Genomic DNA, 23,988 nt, shown 5'->3' with positions numbered 1-23,988 from the left:
TGAGAATTTATGAAAGCAGAGGGAAGACAACATGGACACAGTTGTGGACAGGTTGACTGAAGAGGGTAAAAGGCTGAGTTTGGATGAGTGGAAAGGCAAACACATCATGATACAGGTGAGAGAAAGGCAAAATGGGAAAAAGCGAGAAGAAAACTGACATATCTTACAATCAGCAATCCCACTTTGGCCCCATACTACCTACTGCAGCACAGCCGACCTCCCTCTACACGCCGTCCATCCAAGAGCACTCCTGGGAGGTGTAACTTCCACCTGCCAAGACTCCTTGCTCCATCTCCTTTTTCCTAGAAACCTGACTGTCTTCCTGGAAACCTCTCCTGAATAAACCACTTCTGTTGCATTCAATAGGTTCTTGCCCAGATGAGAACAAAAAGAAGATGATGGTACCTGCTAATTTAGCAAAGTCCTTTATGCGTCCAGTGGTAGCTTAGGTCTTGCCACTCATGAAACGGAGATACCATCTGATACCACCAGAGACATTAGTAAGGTAGGAAACAAGACAGCTTCCTGTTTCAAAGAGTCTTAGCTTCTCAGGTTTTGCAAGTTTTTGAAAAGATAATCAAGTCTGGAGTAGTTCTTCTTTTCTATGATTGAGATCACACACTAAGCAAGCCCTCAGTTGAGTAATCCTTGAGAAGAATGCTGTTGATGTCAGTAACTGTTTGGGGGATTCTGCCTTCCCTTGGAATTGCTCATTGTTTTGGAAGAGGGATCAATTCTTGAATAAGCATGCATTGACCTGTCAGGAGACAGGATAAAAAATGAAATTGGGATTTCCTTGTAATTACTCTGCAGAGCTGAATGGGAGACTTAGATGAGGCAAGTTGTACTATGGGTTTAAACAACCCAAGACGACTTGAACTTGAATTTCAGTTAGGGCACCCACAGCTGCATGGCCTGGGTTAATCGTTTAATCTTGCTGGACCTCAGCTTTCTCATCTGTCAACTTAGAATGATAATAACTACATCATAGGGTTGCCATGGAACTAGCTAAGATAAATATGCAAAAAGTCTCTGAGGACTGTCCAAAGCTAAGCAAATGTAAGGGATGAGTAGAATACCACTGAGACCTAAGCCTCACGGGGAAGAGCCATGTGCCTGCTCCATGTGCTGATGTGTCCATGGCACCCAGGATGGTCTTGGGCACAGAGCAGGTGCTCATCCAATGTTTTGGGAAGAAGTCTGACCATGGATGATGCAATCTGTGATGCAGTGGCTAAAGTGGACAAGGCAATGAAGTTCACCAAGTGTTCATCAGACATCTGCTGTATATGCAGGAATGTGCTTTATACTTCAAATGATAAAGAAAAGGTAGGAAGGAAAGACAACAACTTTGCTGGGAGGGCTCATGGGCATCCTGGGGCCCCAGTTTGAGGAAGCTTGATAGTCAGCATCTCGGCTCAGGTGGTCAGCAAAGACAGTCAGAGAAGAGTTAGGAGAACTGGAAGCCTCTCCTCTGAATAGGAGAAAACAAGTCACCGTTGCTTTGTTATTATAGAATTGGCCTTTCCCATGGGCCAGTTATTCTCTGAGAATCATGATCACATAGGATTCTTGTTAGAAATGTGACTCGGGGGCCTGTGTAAACTCTGGAAGGGCACTGGTGACTCAGAGAGATCTTGGTCAGATTTGTCATGTATGTTGGGAATTTCTCCTGTGGGGTTTTTTTTTTTTTTTTTTGGTATCAAGAGTATTCATTCCAGGTTGTAGCCCTGCATTAACCCTTCATTGGTTAAACATACTCATTTGTCTTTCCAGTCTCTTATGATCCAGGCATTAGCATTGGAGGTGACACCAAGTCTGACACCTTCATCCTCCTCTCAGGGATCATTGTGTTATCTAATATAGCATTCCAGCAAAGGGTGTGGTGTGGGAGCCCTCAGGGCCTCTCGGACACTGTGTGGAAAACACTCATGGAGATTGCTTCACAGGACGTTAAAGTGTCTGAGAAAGCCTCAGTGAGGAATAGGTTTCAATTTGGTTAACCTTGCATTCCTCAAACCTAGTGTTAAGGTAGAGAAAACATTGTGTTTTTTTTTTTTTTTTTTTTTTCACATAACAACTGTTAATATACTTCAAGACTGGGGTTGGGTAGGAGAATGCTGCAGGTGCTTGTCTAATGACTAGTCAACGTGTGGGCACAGCACAGTACAGTTGCCAACCCGCTTCTGGCCCATCTTCTCATTTAGACAAGGGTCTCCTAAGCAGCCCCTCGAGGTATGTGGGGATGCTGTTGTAGACAAGGAAACTGAGATTCAACAAGGAACTTGGCAAACACTGCAGAGACTAAAAGACAGAGCTAGGTTCCACCTTAGGGTTTTCTTTTTCTTTTTTTTTTTTTAAGGTATTTTTATGTGGACCATTTTTTAAAGTATTTACTGATTTTGTTTGTTTCATGTTTTGAGTTTTTGGCCATGAAGCATGTGAGATCTTAGCTCCCCAACCAGGGATTGAACCTGTACCCTTTTCACAGGAAGGCAAAGTTTTAATCACTGGACCACCGGGGAAGTCCCTTACCTCAAGAGTTTAGACTGTTCACTGGTGCTCATTTTTCCTGCCCTGCATCACCATCTGAAGGACTTGTGCTTTCAGCTGAAGATAAGGATGGCAGATTGTAAAGGTAGAGCCAGAGTGACTTCCCTGAGGTCCAGAGTGGCTTGTTTGGTCTGACTTTTCCCAGGATGGGCAGGAGATTTTTGGTGCTTCTTTCAGGCTACTTGAGACAGTCAGCTCATGAGTTTCCAAGGTACGCAGGAAAACCTGACCCTGAACTCTAATACCTCTGATCTTTTCAGATTCTTAATGTAGATAAAACTAAAGCAGAAGCATTTTGGAGAAAACAACCAAAATAATGACATCGACAACAAACCAAACAGAAGACAGCTTAGGAATATAGGAACATCTGAGGGAAAAACAAACAAAAGATGTTCAGAAGCTATATGAAAGGTCAGAAATTTCTTGCAGGCAAGCTCAGGTCAACTGTGGCTTTGAGCGTGTGAAAGGAAGTGGTTGTTGAGCATCAGGAAGAAGTACTTGGGTTCCTTTATCCTATCTTCAACACCAGCTCCTGGCTGCAGGGTCCTGGGGCAGGAAGGTGGGTTCCAGCCATTTACTTTCTCTTACTGACATGTTCCCAGGGGAACATTAACTCCCAGGGGAGTTAATGGAAGGATTCATGCAGTCAGTGGTGCCTGCCTCTGGCATTTGGTGGTCGAGTGTATTTCTGAGTTGTCTCCATTGACAGTACCCTGCCCTTCTGTAAACCCCCAAATCAGCAGAAGCAAACCTTTACAAAAAGGGCTGCCCCCCTCCAGACTGTTAATACAAGACAAGTTGGAGTGACCATGTGGAAGCTGTATTACTTGGGGAGGTAGTGGACATCTCAAGATTTGAACAGAAGAGCAGGGTCTACACTTAGCATTGGCCTGCAACTCAAATCTAGAATTAAACCAAGGATACAGTGAGCCACCCACTGGACAGCTGCAAGCACCTGGCACACTTCCAAGTGCAGGGTGTGTGGTTGACCAAGCCCTGCTGCTGGGCTCTGAAACCAACACTCTGCTTTCCCCAAAGCCAAACTTCCTGTGGCTTGCCCCACCCCTGACCCATCCAGCATGGAACCTGAGGCAGGCCCACTCCTGCGAGACAAGGCTTCCACTGATGGCTGCCTTTAGCTGGAGAGGTCCCAAGTAGACATGCTAAACTCCCCTTAGTCTACACAACAGGCTGGGAATCATCTGCCATCCTCCCCTTGCTCCCTGTTTCACTTGAGGCCTGACCATTCTTGCCCATTTTCCCTCATAGGTACCTCCTGTAATAAAGGTGTAAGGCCTGCTGGGTGTTTGCTTTTCACTATCACACCCTGCATATTCACACTAGCTTCAGAATAGAGCCCAGGTCCCTTTAGGCCATTTCCATGAAAAATTGGGTGGTTGTTGATCTGACTGTTCTGTATGTTTCATTTTGCACTTTTTCTTTCTTTCTTGTCAACATTGAAAAAAATCTAGTATCAAAATTAGAAAATAAATGATGAAGAAAAAAGTGAACGATGATTTAGAAATGATGCAGAAAATAACAGTTTTCTCCCCAAGATATGGGAAGTACCTCTTAATGAGGTGCAAATACAGTGCATCTCTGCATAAACAGAAAATTCACCAGATGTCTGTCAAGTGGAGTAAATGACATCTTTTCTTCCACAATATCTTGAACTATAAGATGGGCCCTTGGAAATATAAAAAGAGAAGAGAGAGCGAGAGCATAGATAAAAAGACAAGAGAAACAGGAGATACGAGGGATAGAGAGATAATAGATATTTAAGTTAGTCTCTTCCTTTTTTTTCAAGTAGCAGACAGAAATTTTCTACCAGATGAGAAAATTTAGCTTCTGCTTTGTTCACAACCATGTGACACAGTGTTATAGAGGCTTCTATAAAGCCCAGTGGCCAGAAGGACACCTAGAAGTGTGACTTGGGATGGAGAGGACTAGATGATTTGTTTTCCTCTGGGGTGTTGTTTTGCATCTCATCTCTGTAGACACAAAAAATGTTCACAACCTAAAAGAGAGTTATGTTTTATTTTGTGGGAACTTTTAGGACTTCAAGCCCAGGAAGCATCTCAAGTAACCCTGAGAGAACTGCTCTGAGGAGGCGATGAGGGGAGCTAAGTTATATAGAAGTTTGGCAACAAAGGGCAGATAGTTGGTACATCAAAAGATGATTGTTAATTAAAAAAAAAAAAAAAACCAGATATCTCCAAGTTAAGGACTTTAGTGCTTTTCTGTGTATGGGCAAGTGCAGGAGTCTGGGCTCGCATCCTGGTTCCCTCGGGGCTCACCATCAGGAGTGGCTGCAGTCTTAGGACTGCTACATGGCCGGTATTCCTTTCCTCCTGAGTTTCCTCAGTCCTCACTGGCTCACGTTCAGGGGTTGCAGGGCTGCAATCGCTGATGACTGTGACATCCTTTTGTTTATTGATATGGCAAGAAACATTCCGTTTCTCACCCCCAAGATTAATCTGGGTACTTTCTAAACGTGTCAAGCCTCTGTTTTGAGCCGTGCAAATCCTGAGTGAATTTTCAAATGTGCCAGAGCATCTACTCTGGGAAAGATGAGAGAGCTAGTGAGGGGGTTGGAGGAAAGGTGTATCAGTCCTGAGCTCCAGGCAGCATCAGTGAACTCAGACAGTGACCAGGAGTGACAGGGTGGGGGCTGCCCTGGGGGTGGGCAAGTTATGTGAGAGAAACCGTTCAAAAATGTAAACAACACTTCCTGCACACTTGTGTCACATGTCACACCAGGGATCTGCTAAGGGCTTTATGTACTTTGTCTCTTTTAAGCCTCTCAGTGACCCTGTGAGGTAAATGAGTTTGTTTTTTTACCATTTCTCAGAGGAGGAACTGAGACAAGTGGGTTAAGCAACAGCTCAGGATAACACAACTAGAAAAATGGTGGGGCTTATTCTGGAACCCACACCTCTGTATGCTTCCATCTCTCTCCTCTGACCACTGTGTCCGCTATTCCTCCAGGAGTCTGCAGATGAGGCCCAAGGAGTGGGCAGTGGGTCAGTTGGTGCTGGCCCTTCAATTCACTCCAACAGTCCATGACCAAGATTCAACAGGTGATTTTTATGTCAGAACACCTTTGCTTTAATTCAACATTAAGAAAAAAAAATCTGAAGAAAGCAGGCATATTACACTTCATTAAAATAAGGAACACGTTCTCCTTCTAGGAGAATATGACATATGTTGGCAGAGCTCTGCTGGATCCCGTTGAGTCCCTTTCCCATTTCTGGCTCTCCTTCCTCAGCCTCTGTGCTCTTTTGCTTCCAGCCTTGGCACCTGTGACTGGCTGTGGAGGGCTATCAGGCTCAGGAACCATCGTGCCCCCGACTCCTCAGCCCCAGTCTTCTTCATAGAGCCAGGAGGAACCCCTCTCACTGCCTTGTTCTGAGGCAGGACACACTGCGAGGCTCCTGTCCCAGGGCCCGCTCAGGATCAGGCAGAGGCCCTGGGGGATCTCTGCCTGAGACCACATCCTGCTGCTTGCTTCCTCCCTTCTTGTCCTGTTCCCTCACTCTCTTGCTGGTGTCTTCTGAGAGCACCCACTGAATAAATCACTCACACATGAATCCTCCCCTCAGGGTCTGGGCCCTTATAAGATAGGGCATTTAACATAGATGGAAGTTGCTTGATTTTTCAACAGCTTATTAAGATGTAACTTTTGGACAATAAAGTATATCCACTTAATGTCTACAGTTTGATGAATTTTGACAGTCGTATACCTTTGGGTTACAACCGCCATAGTCAAGATATAAGTGTTTCTATCCCCTCCAAGAGATTCCTTATGCCCCTTTGAACTCCATCCCTCCCTCCAGCCCCACTTCCCGGCAGTCACATCTTTCCACTTCCTAAGATCAGTTTCTTTGCAGCCTGCTGCCTAAACTTTAAGCCAGTGTTATATATTTTTGATTTTTGTATGGCACTACTTAAAATTACCAATTTCTATTTTAGCTTAGAAAATGCTAGCTGACACAAAACTCCAAAACGTACAATGAGCTTGAACGTCTAGAAGTGTATTTTTTGATCATGTACAGCAATCAGGTTTATTGGTGGCAGTCTGCCTTTAATCATTAGTTCAGGCACCTAGGCATCTACATACAGTGTCTACCATCACTGAAGTTGGCATTCAAGACCCAAATGTATACAGCTGCATCAACCAGAGAGGAAGGAGAAGAGTATGAAGGAATGCTCATGGAAGGATTTTTATGAGCTGGTGGAGAAATCGTTCATATCATTTCTGTCCACATTCCGTCAGCTAGGACTCAGTCATGTGGCCACCCATGAATGCGTCAGTAGCTAAAATGTAGTCTGTCTGTCTGTCTAGAAATTAATAATACTTCTGTGTATGCATGCGTTAATAACTATCTGACCAGAAAAGAACAAGCTCAAAAGAGGAAGATAAAAGACACACTGACACTTAATGCCATTTTAATAACATTAAATGCAACAACATAACTATGAAGTGACAAACAGTAAGAGTGACTATCATCTTCTGAGGAGTTTGGTGCCACGTACTTTATGACATTTATCCTCACAGTTGTACAGGTATGCAATTTCCTTATGAAGATCAAAGCAGTAGGAGATTATAAAGCTGTGGTTACCAAATGGCAGAGGACAAATGTGTGCCCAGGTCTTTCTTGATGCCTAAGTTTCTACAGTTAGCATAAAGCAGAACAAATCAATTACAGCATTTTCCCACTTCAGTGAGAGCTATGAATTATCAGCAGCAGATTTCAACATAATCCAGGGCATCAAGAGTCTGTCATTATTCAGAGATTCTAGAAGGAGCAGTAAATAAACTTCCCACATCTTAGACCTCAGGGCAGATGGCCACCCAGGCACCTGCACCACAGATACGAGGGTGGGCTCACGTTCAGCCCTAGGAGAGTGAGAAAGCTCGTGGCTGTTTACCATCCCCTCTGTGTTCTAAGGGGGCTGAATCACAAAGAAAATTCTTAGGGTGATGATGGCAGGGGTTCAGGGAGGAGACACATTTTTTTTTAAATAACTTGAGAGAGAAAAAAAATAGGTAAGAAGAGAGAGGGTGTAATGCAGAGTGGGTGTCACATGAAGTCTAGGAAGAACGATGAGGCTGGCACCAGGGAGACTGAGAGGGCTGTGTGGGGCCAGGAGGGCGAAGGAAAGGTGTCAAGCAAAGGGGCAGTAGATGAGAAAGGATGTAGGAAAAGAAGACAGAAAGTTCAGCAGGGTTTGAAGGTGGGTTTTTGTGCAGTGTGGGATGTAACCTTCCTATATTTCTCTAGGTATTTTGACCAGGAAGGGAATTAATGTAGATTCCAATGCCTTGACAACTAGTAAATATTTTCAGGTGCTTATGGAACATTCACCAAGATAAACCATATCTAGAGCCTCAAAAAGTTTTTAAAATTTGCATTATATAGAATATATTCTCAGATCAAAATGCAGTCAATTAAAAAAAAAAACAGAAAGATGACAAACATTTCTAAACGTGTGAAAAATTAAAACACACATCTATACAATCCACAGATCAGAAAGGAAGTCTCAAAGGAAATAAAAATGACTTTGAACTAAGTGAAAACAAAAATACAACATCAAGATATGTGGGGTGCAGCTAAAGCCATTCTGAGAGGAACATATTGCCGCATTGAATGCTTGCATTAGAAAAGAAGAGCGGAATCAAATCAATAATCTAAGTTTCTTCCTCTAGAAACTAGAGAAAGGGCAAAATAAGCCCAAATTAAGCGGAAAGAAGGAACCACAAAGATAAGAGCACAAAGTAATAAAATTTAAAACAGAAAACAGATTAAAGCACTGAAACAAAATGCTGATTCTTCAAAAAGTCATTAAAAATGAGTGATAAACCTCTAGCAAGATCTGAGAGAGAGATCAGATGTCACAATGTGACAATGTCACAAGTGAAAAAATGTCAAGAATGAATACAGATTCTTCAGCCATTAAAAGGACAGTTAAGAGAATACTGGGAACAACTTTGGGGCTTCCCAGCTGGCTCAGTGGTAAAGAATGTGGCTACAATGCAGGAGACATGGATTCGATCCCTGGGTCAGGAAGATCTCCAGGAGAAGGAAATGGCAACTCACTCCAGTATTCTTGCCTGGGAAGTCCCATGGACAGAGGAGCCAGGTGGGCTACAGTCCATAGGGTCACACAGAATCGGACATGACTAAGCAACTGAGCACACACAGAGCACGTGAACAACTTTATGCTTATACATGCAACAATTTAAGAGAAACAGACCAATTTGTTGATTATTAACAGAGATAAGACATTTGACAAAGTATTTCACCCCCTCATGATAAAAACCTTTGTGAACTGATAACTTAATAAGTATCTACAAAGAGCCTAGAGATAGCTTCATGCTTAATAATGAAAGACGAATGCTTTCCTCCAAGATCATGAACAAAGCAAGAATGTTCGTTCAGTCACTTTTCTCCAACCATAAGTCCTAGCTAGAGCAATGAGACTGGAAACAAAATATAAGGCATATAGATTGAAAAGGAGGAAATAAACTGCCCTTATTTGAGGATGACGTTGTTGTCTACATAGAAAATCCCAAGGGATTCTCCCCAAAACTTTTGAAACTAACAAGTTTAGCTCAGTTGCAGGAAAAAAATCAGCAAACAGAAATCAATCACATTTTTATGTATCAGTGATCACTTAGAAACCAAAATTAAAATACCATTTATAATTGCTTCCAAAATCTTTTAGACTATACCTCGGTATAAATCTAACAAAACATAGTCAAGATTTGCAATGAAAACTATGAAATGAAGTTAGAAGGAAAAAAAAAAAAAGACCTATGGTTTAGGCAGAGGGATATACACATAGAGTAATGGAAGAAAATAGAAAATTACAGAACCAGACTCATAAATATATCCGACTGCTTTCTGACAAAGGCACAGTACCTTTCAACAGAAGAACAGGAGCCTTTTTCATAAATAATGCTGGAGCAATTAGATATCCATAGACAGAAAATAAATAAACTTTAACCTAAACTTTACATCATCTATCCTTCAATAAAATTTTTTTAAAAATAAATATCAACTACACTTCAATAAAAAACTTAAAAAGACACATACAAAAATTGACTCAATTTATCACATACTTCATTGTAAAATGTAAAACTATGAAACTTTGGAAGATAGCAAAGGATAAATCTTTGTAATCTAGAATTTGGTGAAAAGTTGTTAGAGTTGATGCCAAAAGCCCTATCCATAAAAAGAATAGTTGATAAATTTGGCTTCATGAAAATTAAAAGCTTCTTTGAAAGACTCAAATACAAGCCAGAACCTCAGAAAAAAAATCAGTAAACAATATATCCAATAAAATATTCATATCTAAAATATAAAGCATTCTCAAAATTAAAAAGCAAAAAACCAATCTGATTAGAAAATAAACAAAGATTTTTTTTTTCCAACAAGGTAGAAATTTTAAAAGGGCTTATCTCAAGCGAATAAAGAAATCTACATATGGTTAGAAAGAAAAAAGAAAAAAATGGGCAAAGGCACGAACCTCACTGAAGACATGTATATGGCAGCTAAGCACTTGAAGACACATTCAGTATCATTAGTCATTAGGAAAATGCAGATTAAAACTGCCATCACACGTATCAGAATGACAAATAAAAAGTAGTGACAACACCAAATGCTGGAGAAGATAAGGAGGAAACTGGATCACTCCTACATTGATGTCGGGCATATAAAATAATACAGACACTCTGAAAAAGAATATGGCAGTTTCCTATAAGACTAATGGCACTAATGGTGAAGAACCCACCTGCCAAAGCAGAAGACGTAAGAGACTTGGATTTGATCCCTGGGTCGGGGAGCTCCCCTGGAGAAGGAAATGGCAACCCACTCCAGTACTCTTGCCTGGAGAATCCCATGGACAGGGGAGCCTTGGTGGGCTGCAGTCCATAGGGTCACACAGAGTCGGACACGACTGAAGCAACTGAGCACACAATCAAAACACGTGCTTACAACACGATCTAGCAGTCACATTCCTGGGCAGATATCTCAAAATAAGCATTTTTGAAGATTTTAGATTTGAAATGTGGCACGCGTGTAATAAAATGCCTAAAGCATACTAATCTAAGTTTTTGCACGTATACACACCCGTGTAACCACCATGACTGGACAGTGCCAGAACCCCAGACCATTCCTTAGTGTCTCTTCCCAGTCTGTATCCACAGAGGCAACTGCTGTTTTGTTTCTATTACTATAGATTAGTTCTGGCTGTGCTGTGTGTAGTAATAGCAGATTGTTCTTTTATGTTGTCACATAGCATTTTATCGTGTGAAGACACCATAGTTTGGGGCTTCCCTGGTGACTCAGTGGTAAAGAATCTGCCTGCAATGCAGGAGACCCAGGTTCAATCCCTGGGTCAGGAAGATCCCCTGGAGGAGGGCATGGCAACCAGCTCCAGTGTCCTTGCCTGGAGAATCCCATGGACAGAGGAGCCTGGTGGGCTACAGTCCGTAGGGTTGCAAAGAGTTGCGCACGACTGAAGCGACTGAGCTCACAGCACATAGCACCCAGTTTACCCATTTTATTGTTGATAAAAATCGGGGGTTTTCAGTTTGAGACTGTTCTGAGTAAAATTAGTAGCTACATTCTTGTGTATATCTTTAGAGTTCATATACACTTCTTTCTCTGGAGTACATACTTTGAGGTAGAATTTTGGGGTCATAGAGAAGGCATTGTTTAGCTTTACATGCTGCTAAACAGTTTTCTAAGTGGTTGTACCAATTTATTATTCTTTTGCCAGCAGTACGTGAGAGTTCAAGTTCATCTCCATTCTCGTCAATAGTTGGTATTGCCTATTAGAGATTTTTCTTGTTTTCTTTTTCTTTTTTTAAAATTTTATTTTATTTTTAAACTTTACATAATTGTATTAGTTTTGCCAAATATCAAGGTATGGGCTGCTATATCATTATGGTTTTAATTTGCATTTCTCAAATGAGTAATGATATTGATTATCTTTTCACATATATGTTGGTTATTTGGTTATCATCTTCTGTGCAGTGCCTGATCAAATCTTTTGCTGGTCTAAAAATAATTAGGTTGTTTGTCATTTCAATATTGACTTGTGGGAGTTTGTAACCTATTCTGTATACGAGCCCTTTACCTAAGAGAGGCATCTCTGATCTGTTTCTGGCTATAGGCACTTGCGCTTTTTTCTACCAGTCTTCTGGTGCACCCTGATCACTCCTAATAGTGATTCTATTTGCAAACATCTCTAGGCTTAAGTTTCCAAACCCTGCTGGAGTCACCAACCAATTCTCCAGTGCTTCTGTCAGTGTCTCAGATTCCTACAGGCACACGGCTCGCCCCTGCCCAGATTCTGGGCCAGCCGTAAACAAAATCTCTCTGTCTTTGATCCCTTCATCTCTCACTTACTTCTCAGAAGCAGTAAGATTTCTTGTTCCCTGAGGTAGAATGAAGTGAGGAAATAAGTTTATTCAAGCAGGTACATGATAATATCATACTCGGAATAAAAGATGTCAAACTATACTCTCACCTGTGGTCACACACACATCAAGGCATCAAACTTAATCAACCAGTCTCCATATCAGCCGCCTCGTATGCATGCAGCTCAATGCTGGGCACTGTGGAAAACCCACAAAGGAGGACTGGACATGGGTCCAGCTGTTAAGAAGCTTACAATCAAGTTGGGAAGAAAAGGCGTAATACAGGTTATGTGATTCAGTAAAATAATGCGTGTTAGATAGTACATAGCATAACTCTTCAGAATCAAAGAGTTTTAGAACTGGGCATGCAAGACCATAAGTGCTAATTCAAGCTGGCCCTGGATGGGAAGTTTTTAGAGGACTTCCTTAAGATAGTCTCTCCTTCCCCTTTTCAGCATGGGGGTGGGGAGAAGGGGTTTCTTGGACAACTTTTTTGCATGTAGGAGATACTCAGCACATGTTGGCTGGTTTGAGTGAGGCTTAGGTTGCAGAAATAAATAGCTACATAACACCCATCAGCCAAATACCAACCAAGTACCAGGTACATAGTAAATCACATTTAATTCTTGCCACAATTCTGAGAAGGGAATGATATTGCTTCTGTGTTACCCGTGGGAAAATGGAGGCTCAGGCAAAGAAAAAGACATGGCATCTAATAGAGCCATGATTCAAAGCAGGTTGACATACTGGGGCACTTGTTGCTTGCTGTGAGACACCGCCATTTCCTGTTGCTTGAACAAAGGGAAAGGGACAGTGGGCCTAGCCACTCAATGTCAGAGATTAAAGCCCAGGTCCTAGGGTACCAGGTCTCTGAGGCAGGGCCCAGTAGAAGAGGCCAACCCTTCAAGGGAGGCCTAGGGTGGCCTGAGTGGTGACTTTGGATAGCAAGGCAGAAGCGAGAGGGAAGCAGATTAGATAAGAGAAAGTAACACAGCGAGGTGGTCTGTCACCCCTCCCCCCTTCCTGTAACTTCCCCAAAATAATGCTCAATGTCTCATGTGCCCAATTTGGCTGGATGTCCATCTGTCCTGTGAAACCCCACCTCCACCTCCACCTTGCCATCCAGGAGTGCCCTAGCTATGCCATACCATGGAACTGTGGCTGCTGGGCTGCTGTGGCCTGGCAGTGCCATGCATTCCTCCTTCCTCTCGTCTCATCGTTCTGAAGCAGGAATTCAGATTGGCCCTTTGTGCTTAAATCTGCCAGTTTTTCCTTCCCTGGTGGCCCAGTGGTTTAGAATCCACCTTGCAATGCAAGGGACACCAGTTTGATCCCTACTCCGGGAAGATTCCACATGTCTCGGAGCAACTAAGCCCGTGCACCACAACTGCTAAGTTCTAGGGCCCGCAGGCTGCAACTCCTGAAGCCCGTGTGCCTAGAGCCTGTGCTCCACAACAAGAGAAGGCACGCAGTGAGAAGCCCACACGCTGCAATGAAGAGTAGCCCCCGCTCGCTGCATCTTGAGAAAGCAAGTGTGCAGCAAGCAAGTGTGCAGCAACAAAGACCCACCACAGCCAAAAAATAAATAAGTAAATCTTTTTTAAAAATTAAAAACAGAAAAACTGAATCACTTTTCTGTACATCAGAAACTAACAACACTGCAAATCGACTATGCTTCAATTAAAAAAAAAAAAATGAAGGCCAGAAAACAACAAAATACCACCAACCACAGCTTACTCCCCTCAAGAAAACCCACAGAGGGAAAAGGAAGATAGTAATGAGACTAGAAAGTTCAGAAAAGGGAAGTATGAACTGAGTACAAGATGCCTCACCCCACAGGCACAAGCCCATGGTTTGAACTTCTGTTTGTGTGGCATGAAGCAGAGCCCACCCCAAGATGGCAGTGCGGCAAGACCCCTGCCTCCCTCCAGAAAGAGGACTGATCTAGCAGTGGTCTCATGAGCTGGTACATCCCAAGTGTAAGGGAATCCCCCTGCAAATAAGAAATTGAGCGCCAGCTAGCCGTATAAAGGGCAAGCATTTGGTTTCTGCCCAAACCAAAGATTTGTGGACTCAGATACAAAATCTGTTATGTTATCAGATCCCTTTGTCCTTGCAGATTTAAGATGAAAGAGATGGAAATACCTTTCCTTACATTCATGGTGTGTAGATAGCAGTAGTGTGCTGGTAAGTGTTTTAACAATCCACTAGGAAGAAAGAAACAAAAAAGGCCTTGAAATGTTTGCTGGTTTCCAGTTCCCTGGTGCAAAGACTCTCCTTGTGGCCAAGTTCAAGCTGCTGACTTAAGGTTACCGAAGGTGGTGTTGGGCAGCCTGAGCTTACCACGGGGTTAAACAACCATAGTGTTGCATTTACCTTATGTGCTTTATGTGCATCGTTGGATAAATGTTCGTAGATGAAAAAAGTGAGGCTCAGAAAAATAGATTACTTACCCTGTGTCATTAGCTACTTACTGGTGGAAAGAGGAGTTTAAAATCAATTAAAATTGATCTGCTCTAGACCAGTAGTTCTGAAGCTTTCTTGATATTGGCATAAATAGCCTTTTTTTTTTTCTTAGTCTTATGAGAGGATTTTATGAGCAATAAATTGGATAGCCTATGTAAGACCCCTAGTATAGATTTATGCAATTGATGATCAATAAGCAACTGTTATTTATTACTATCAATATTGTTATTATTATCATATCCTTGTTATGTATGAGGTAGAGGCTCCTTGCTTTGATGTGGAAAAAATGAAGCATTTGTTGACATGAACCTAGTTAGAGAAGTGGCTATGCCTGCAGTTTCAATACAATTCTTTGAAAGGCATTTCTTATGGCACAGACCTTGTAAGACGCAGAGCAGGGCTCAAGGCCATAATTTCTCCATATATCCCAAAACAGATTTCACTGACTTCTCTTAAACTCTGCTCTTTAAGCCAGGTCATAGCACGTGTTGAGGTTTAGATAATACCACACCCATGGGATGCTGAGGGCAGAAACCTTGAGCAGGAGAGAATACCTTGCTGCCAAAGGATGTTGCCAAGCCAAGAAGTACATCTTCATGAGGCACTCAGTGGCCATAAACTCAGCTCCATTCCATGTTTTCCTCTCACTCTTATGTATTTTTACTTTAGAACACTGTGTACACATGGATGTTGGTTTTATTCTCAGTGGTTCCCAAAATAGAAAACAGATAACAAACACCTATCAAATTGTGGTGCTGGGGAAGACTCTTGAGACTCCCTTGGACTGCAAGGAGATCAAAGCAGTCAATCCTAAAGAAAATAAACCCTGAATATTCATTAGAAGGACCGATGCTAAAGCTGAAGCTCCAATACTTTGGCCACCTGATGCAAAGAGCCAACTCATTGGAAAAGACCCTGATGCTGGGAAAGACTGAGGGCAAGAGAAGGAAGCGACAGAGGATTAAATGGTTGGATAGCATCACTGACTCAGTGGACATGAATTTGAACAAACTCTGGGAAAGAGTGAAGGACAGGGGAGCCTGGTGTACTGCAGTCTATGAGGTCACAGAGTTGGATACCTCTTAGTGGCTGAACAACAGAAGCAAGTGCCTAACAAATAATTTTGTGAAAGTACATTATGACTCTATTTTCACAATAACTCAGACCAAACTAGAATCTTTATAGTAGAAAGTATTACATGCCTCACCCATGAGTCAAACATTTACAGATTTAGCAAATGGGCTCTGTGTCCTAAAACGATGTTTACTTGTAACTATTGTTGTTGTTTAGCCACTAAGTTATGTCCAACTCTTTGGGACCTGGAGGCCCGCCAGCGTCCTCTGTCCATGGGATTTCCCAGGTAAAAATATTAGAGTGGGTTACCATTTCCTTCTCTGGGGATCTTCCTGACTCAGGGATCAAACTCATGTCTCCTGCATTGCGGGTTTGCTACTGAGCCACCAGGGACTCATTTTCTTATTTAAATATGTGATTTTGAGTCCTGGCTCTATGACTTTTTAAACTGACTTGACTCTGAAACTTTATGGCATTGAGACACTCGAGCCCAGAGGGTCACAGGGCAGGTTGGTTTGGGATTTTGTTTTTGTATTACAGTTCGTGGTCATTTTAACTTATCAACATAAAATTCAAATAAATAGATATTCCTAGAAGTTCCCTCTGGGACAATTATTGGGAAAATGCCATTAGTTCCTAAAGTTTAAAATGTCCTACGTCAGAAAATCCCAAGTTGCACACATACCAAAAAGAATAATTTCAAACTCATAGAAAAAGAGGTCAGTTTTGTGGTTACCAGAGGTGGGAGTTGGGAGGTGGGGAGAAAGGGAAGGTGGAACTGGATGAAGGTGGTGAAAAGGTACAGATTTCCAGTTACAAAATAAAAAAATACTAGTCATGTAAAACATTTTGAATATAATTGACACTGCTGTTATACATGAGAGGTGTTAAGAGAGTAAATCCTGAGTTCTTATCACAAGAAAAAAATTTTTTTCTATTTCTTTAATCATGTCTATTTGAAATGATGAGTATTCACTAAACTTACTGTTACTTCATGATGTATGTAAGTGAAATCATTCTGTGGTACACCCTAAGCTTATACAATGCTGTATGTCAATTATATCTCGATAAAACTGGAAGAAAAAAATAACAAAATATTCTTAGAAGAATGATTTGCAATGCCAGTTTTAATGGCTGGTAAGCATTGTATCATGTGCATATATTTACTAATTTTTCAGGTGGTCCATTATTATTAGATACTTAGATTGGGTAAAGTACTACTCCGTCATTAATAAGGCTGTGATACACATCCTTATTCACAGAGTGTTGTGCACATCTCTGATTGTTTCACTGGACTTGCTACTAAAACTTTGTGCCCTCTGAAAGCTTTTGATACATTATTGCCAGATTTCTCTGCCAAACAGTTGCATTTAAGGTGTAACTTTAGGCACCCCACTCCAGTACTCTTGCCTGGAAAATCCCATAGATGGAGGAGCCTGGCAGGCTGCAGTCCATGGGGTCGCTAAGAGTCGGACACGACTGAGCGACTTCACTTTCACTTTTCACTTTCCTGCATTGGAGAAGGAAATGGCAACTGACTCCAGTGTTCTTGCCTGGAGAATCCCAGGGACGGGGGAGCCTAGTGGGCTGCTGTCTATGGGGTCGCGCAGAGTCGGACACGACTGAAGCGACTTAGCATTATTCCCAACAGCAGTTCATGAAAGTGTCTGTTTTTTTCACACTGTCAGCACATCAGATATTGCCATACTATTTCTTTAACTTCTTTAATGATTCTCAATTTTATAGGCAAAAAAAAGTGCCAACTTGTTTTTTTAGTTTGTACCTCTTGAGAAAAACAGGATTCTTTAAAAAATCCTTTTAAAAAAGCCCTGGATTTCCCTCACGTTTTCCAGCATCATGTTGGTGGCACCACAGTCACTGCACTGGGGCTCCGTGGCCAAGTGACTCACTCTGTCAAAATGCTAACAGAGTTTCCTGCCATCGGAGGTTCTGTCAGAACGTTACGTGGCTTAATTTTGACCCTTAATACCAACATCCTTTGTTCCGAGAGGAGGGGAAGAGAAAGCATCAAGTAAACATCCTAAGAGAGGGTAGCAGCTGGCAGGAGCATTTCTGCTTTCATTTGTCTGCATTGTTAGGTTCAGACTGAAGGGCAGATAGGAAAGCCCTTTAACAGGCAGGGAAACCGACTGTAAGGAGACTTTGTTTTGACACAGGTCACTCTCGGTGTTTTAATGCACTCACAACAGTTTCTCCTTCTGGTGTGGAGTTGGAACGACCCTGGACTCCACAGAGGCGTGGTGCCCTCCCTGTAGACTGAGTGAATCACATTCTGTCGCTCCTCTGTTGCAGTTCTGAGTAGAGTACGTTTGCCCTCATCTCTTTTCCCCCCTTCTGTTAGGAGCAGACTAAATCTAATACTGTGTTCTTAGCGTATGTTGAACTTAGTGAACTCTGTGATTCTCATGAAAAGGCTCGAGTGGAGAAAGGCCAGGTCTTGTAATTAAAGGCTTCTGGAAGCATCCTTCAGAGCACATGCCATTGGCTCTTGTACCCTGTTGTCCACCAGAGTCTCTTCTCTGTGTATTGCAGTGTAAGTGTGATGTGGCCAAAGAGAGCTGATGCTTGAGATTTTTCACTGTGACAGTGCAGAATAACAAAGAAGGGGGAGACGTTTCTTTCTTTAAGTTTATATTGACCTAGCTTCCATTGCTCTGAGAATTACTATATAAAAAAATTTTTTTAATAAAGTCTGTACTATTATATCATTATTATTGATGTAATGGGTTAAAAATTGCATATTGGTTTTCATTTTTAATCCGTCTATTATATATAATATGGACTTCCCAGATGGCACAGTGGTAAAGAATCTGCCTGCCAGTGCAGGGAGACACAAGAGATGCAGGTTTGATCCCTAGGTCAGGAAGATCCCCTGGAGCAGGAAATGGCAACCTATTCTAGTATTCTTGCCTGAAAAATTCCATGGACAGAGGCGCCTACTGGGCTATAGTCCAGGGGATCGAAAAGAGTTGGGCGCAGCTGAGCACAACACACACATAGAATATATATTAAATATTAGTTTTATATCTGGTCAGCCTCAACTCTACCCCCTCCTAGGTTTTAACACTTTTTTTCACTTTATTCCAGACTGCAGCTTTTCCCTAAGCTCATATCAGGTCCTCATGTATAGAAAACTGCCTTGTTTATTTGAATAAGAAAAAGTTTGAGACTTCCAGAAGAACATTAAACAGCTACATGCATACAGAAACAGAATATAGAATATACATTTCTAATTTAACTTTGGTATAAGTCACAACTTCTCTAGACCTGTTTTTACATGATGAAAGGAGAGTTTATCATTAGAAGAAAGAACACAAGTAAACCCTTTTCTATTTCAGACCTGTCAGGGGAGTCAGGCCCCAAGTCTTTCACAAACCAGGAGCTGTTTCCCCTTCTCCTCCTGAATCTTAGCTCCATTCCCCTCTAGCTCTTTACTTACCAATAGAACCGGACAGTAGGGTTAATAACCACCACTGATTCCTATTCTGGACCCGGAATAGGTGTATAAGGTTCAGAGGGTGGATTTACTTGCTCCGTGAGGCACACAGAATCCCGGAGTGGTTGAACTTGAACTTCAACCCATGTTTTCAAGCTCCAGAACCATAATCTCAACCACTGAACTATGCTGTCCCAAAGTAGCCTGGTGGTTCTCCAACATTTTTTCAGCACTGAAACTTTTTAACTGATATCTTCCATAAAATTGCAAAAATAGGGCTGCCCTGGGTAAGAAGGAACCCAGGTCTCATTTGCTTGGCCTCATTTACAAGCCTGGGTTGGCCCCATGGTGCTTTCACAGAACACTGAGCTGCAGGAAGTAGGAGAGGAAACCACTACATTCCCATGACTACACTGACCTTGATGGAGCACAACCTACCTTGCCTCCTCTCCAGAGTCTCTGGGTGAAGACCAAGCAGTCAGGGTCCACAAGAGCAGAGGCCCAAGAGTGTGAGTCACAGCTTAAGTAGCAGTGTCAACAGTCAAAGGCCGATAGAGCTGCCCTATTTTAATACTTCCACAGCGCTGCAGAAGGGTTATCAAGAGACAAGCAGTGCCTGCATTTTCTCTGCCTTCACAATGGACATGATAAGGGATTTGGAAACTCATTTCCCCTGTTCTTCTCTGCCAAGTAAAAATCAGAGTTATACTGAATAAAAATTGAATACCCTATGTGGCTGGTTTGGTAATCATTAATGCATCCTTAATATCTAGCTATGTCTGCTGGTCATACCAAAATCTGCTTTTAGATCTTTCAGTTCAGTTCAGTTCAGTTGCTCAGTTGTGTGTGACTATTTGTGGCCCCATGGACTGCAGCACACCAGGCTTCCCTGTCCTTCATCATCTGGAGCTTGCTCAAACTCATGTCCATTGAGTCAGTGATGCCATCCAACTATCTCATCCTCTGTCATCCCTTTCTCCTCTCATCTTCAGTCTTTCCCAGCATCAGGGTCTTTTCCAGTGAGTCAGTTCTTCACATCAGGTGGCCAAAATTTTGGAGTTTCAGCTTCAGTATCAGTCCTTCCAATGAATATTCAGGACTGATTTCCTATAGGATGGACTGGTTGGATCTCCCTGCTGTCCAAGGGACTCTCAAGAGTCTTCTCCAACACCACAGTTCAAAAGCATCAATTCTTCGGCGCTCAGCTTTCTTTATAGTCCAACTCTCACATCCATACATGACTCATGGAAAAACCATAGCTTTGACTAGACGGACCTTTGTTGGCAAAGTAATATCTCTGCTTTTTAGTATGCTGTCTAGGTTGGTCACAGTTTTTCTTCCAAGAAGCAAGTGACTTTTAATTTCATGTCTGCAGTCACCATCTACAGTGATTTTGGAGCCCCCAAAATAAAGTCTTTCACTGTTTCCCCATCTATTCACCATGAAGTGATGGGACCAGATGCCATGATCTTACTTTTCTGAATGTTGAGTTTAAAGCCAACTTTTTCACTCTCCTCTTTCACTTTCATCAAGAGGCTCTTTAGTTCCTCTTTGCTTTCTGCCATAAAGGTGGTATCATCTGCATATCTGAGGTTATTGATATTTCTCTTGGCAATCTTGATTCCAGCTTGTGCTTCTTCCAGCCCAGAGTTTCTCATGATGTACTCTGCATATAAGTTAAACAAGCAGGGTGACAATATACAGCCTTGATGTACTCCTTTCCCTATTTTGAACCTTTCTGTTGTTCCATGTCCAGTTCTAACTGTTGCTTCCTGACCTACATACAGATTTCTCAAGAGGCAGGTCACGTGGTCCGGTATTCCCATCTCTTTAAGAATGCTCCAGAAATAACTCATGCTTTAATAGAATCTGACATGTCAGTGTCCTAGTGAAGAATATTGCTTTCATTGTCTCTTGCCTTCTGAAATACCTCAGTCCACTGGGGACCAGTGTATTTATAGTACCCACAAATTGTTTTTAAATTTCAACTGTTGAGTTAGGTGTGCTTGAAGGACTTGTGAGCACAGAACCACAGCTACACTACCTAGTTGGCCCCAGCAGCACTTATCATCAGATAAATGGGAGAAGAGAATTTATCTTGACTGCAGGGGTAAAACTCATAGTGCATAAGCAATCCAAGCAGATGAGGGTTAGCAATGAACATGCAGAAGAAACTGATGTTGGTGAGTAAAGAGAAGGAGGCCAGAAGCTTCCCATAAGAAGTATAACCTAATCAGAACCCTGGCAACTTGAATGGGATTTAAAAGCATGTCCAAAAGAAGTTTGCCTTCTTGGCTCTATGGTGGTGTGGTAATGGAGTGAGAGCGCTTGGAGCAAGTTCCTAGAACTTTTGGCCACAGTAGAGTGTAAAGTATGCAACAATCAAATTCATTTATTGGTTTTATTTAAGCTGAGTTTTTTCATTTTGGACTTTTTTCTTTTTCACATTTTCAAATACTTGAACCACATGTAAAATCTTCTTTGAAAATGACCGATCAACCAGCATCGTTACAAGTACATGTGGGCACAGCATACTTAGCGCAGGATCCTGTATGCACATCAGCTCTTCCATTTGCTGTGTAAGACGTTTCTGTTTCCTAATGCAGAACACCCTTCTCTGAGCTCACCTACTTGGGACTGCTGATGAACATGGAGGCAGTTTTCAATTTGGGGCTGCTACACATACAGCTACTATGAACATGTGTAACAGATCTTTGTTTGAACATAAGCTTTCTTCTCTCTGGAGTAAATACCTAGGGGTGATATATGCCTGGACTTTTATAGTAGATGCATATTGAAGTTTCTTAAAAACTGCTCAACTCTTTCCCAAAGTGACTGTACCATCTTATATCCTCATCAGTAGTGTGGGAGTTCTAGTTGTTCTACATCCTCACCAACATTTAGTATGTTTGTTATTTATTTATTTTTCTTTTATTATACTATTTATTTTTTTTCCTGGTGATTCTCATGCCTTTTAAGGATTGGCCTTCTTCACATCTTCACCTTCCCCCAACCTCTGCAGTATAGTTTCTATTCAGTCAAGTCCTCCTTCTGCTGGAAATGACTTCTAAGAGCTCCCCATCCTTACTGTCCTGACCTGGATCCACTTCCCAGGCCACACCACTGTCCTCTGGAAACTTCTATCCTACTGGGTGGGGCTCCCTGGCTCCCGGGCCCTCCACCTTCCTTTCTTGCTTTGCCTGAGTACAGACCTAAGTAACTTTCAATGAGAGAACAATGATAGATAGAATTTCTGAATCCTCACACATCTGAAATGTTTTCGTCTTGCCTTCATACCTTATATACTTTGATAGTTTGATTGAGCAGAGAAATGTTGGCTCAAAGTTATTTTCCTTTAGAACTCAAAAACCATCTATCATCTTTTAGCATCCTCTGTAGCTAATGATATTTCATTATATTATTTCAAATCCATTCTTATTTTCAGAAAGAACCTTTCTGCATCCTTGGTTTTCTGAAATGTCCCCAAGAATGTGTCTGAGCCTGGGTGCTGTTCATGATACTAAGAACTCAATAGACTGTTTCAATCTGAACACTTTTGTTCCTTTAATCTGGAAGGTCCTCAATCTCAATTTTGTATAATTCCTTCCACTCTGATTAGTTGATTCCTATCAATACATTTTGGATCTCATCCATTTTTCCCTCCAGGTATTTTGTTATTTTCTCCTGTATATTTTGTCTCTTTTGTAGTATGGTTTTCCGTTTTAGTCACTCAAAGGAATAGAGGTATATCATATTTTAATTTGTATTTTTTTAATGAACACTGATGTTATATGTTTCTCTTTTCTTTTACTTTTAACCAATCTATTTCTTAATATGTGAAGTTGGTATCTAAAGGCAGCATTTATCTAATATCTTCATAATAACTTTGCAACTTTTATGTCAGTTTGAAATTACTCCAAAATTAGAAGTTTATGTTTTTTGTTTGTTTTATTTTATTTTTTAACTTTACAATATTGTATTGGTTTTGCCATATATCAAAATGAATCCACCACAGGTATACATGTGTTCCCCATCCTGAACCCTCCTCCCTCCTCCCTCCCCATACCATCCCTCGGGATCGTCCCAGTGCACCAGCCCCAAGCATCCAGTATCGTGCATCGAACCTGGACTGGTGACTCGTTTCATATATGATATTATACATGTTTCAGTGCCATTCTCCCAAATCATCCCACCCTCTCCCTCTCCCACAGAGTCCAAAAGACTGTTCTATACATCAGTGTCTCTTTTGCTGTCTCGTATACAAGGTTATGTTTTTAAAAAGACTTAAATACTAGAGAAAAGATATTTTATATTTACTCATTTCCAGTGCTGTTCATTTCTTTGTGCAGATCTACATTCACTTCTCATATAATTTTCCTCTTGTCTGAAGTTCTTCCTTTAACTTTTTTTTAAATTTTATTTTATTTTTAAACTTTACAATATTGTATTGGTTCTGCCATACATCGAAATGAATCTGCCACAGGCATTCTGTGTTCCCCATCCTGAACCCTCACTGTTCTGTTGGTGATAAATTAATTCAACTTTTGTTTGAAACCATCTTTATTTCACCCTCAATTTTTTGGATAATTCTTCAGGGTATAGATTCTCAGTTGAATCTTTTTTCATTACTCTAAATGTGTTGTTCTAGTATTTCCTCATTTGAGTTGTTTCTAATCAGAAATATCATCATTATGTTATGCTGTGGTGTAGTTTTCTTCAGGTTACTTGTACTTGGATATCAATAAGATTCTCAGATCTGCGGATTAATATTTTCAATTAAACGTGAGTTTTGAGCCACTACTTCTAATTGTCTTTTCGCCACTGCTTATTTTTAGGGACTCTAATTATTCGTCCATTAGGTCACATCTTAAAATTATCTCATTGATGATTTTTAATTTATTTTTAAATTCTTTTTTCTCAGTTCCATTTTGAATACTCTCTATTGATGTCATCAAGTTCACTAATCATTTCTTCTGCAATGTCCCATGTACCATTAATCCTATTCCAC

At 41.4% G+C, this 23,988-nt stretch overlaps 1 protein-coding gene across 2 annotated transcripts in view; it reads right to left on the bottom strand.

Moving 5' to 3' along the window:
- The window catches only part of CCR3 (C-C motif chemokine receptor 3), a 31,783-nt gene extending 12,279 nt beyond the window's left edge, over positions 1-19,504 (bottom strand). Inside the window, exon 1 of one of the 2 annotated variants that reach the window (XM_027523549.1) lies at positions 19,419-19,504. The gene's annotated coding sequence lies outside the window, so the exon portion shown is untranslated. Of the gene's footprint in view, positions 1-405; positions 512-19,418 lie in introns of those variants that run through there. The other variant, XM_027523550.1, reaches the window with a different exon arrangement.
- Positions 19,505-23,988: the final 4,484 nt, after the last annotated feature.

This window comes from Bos indicus x Bos taurus, chromosome 22, assembly GCF_003369695.1.
Source record: "Bos indicus x Bos taurus breed Angus x Brahman F1 hybrid chromosome 22, Bos_hybrid_MaternalHap_v2.0, whole genome shotgun sequence".
NCBI classification, from domain to species: Eukaryota; Metazoa; Chordata; class Mammalia; order Artiodactyla; family Bovidae; genus Bos; species Bos indicus x Bos taurus.
Note: the sequence above shows the minus strand (reverse complement) of the source record. Positions and strands in the feature narration are given on the sequence as shown.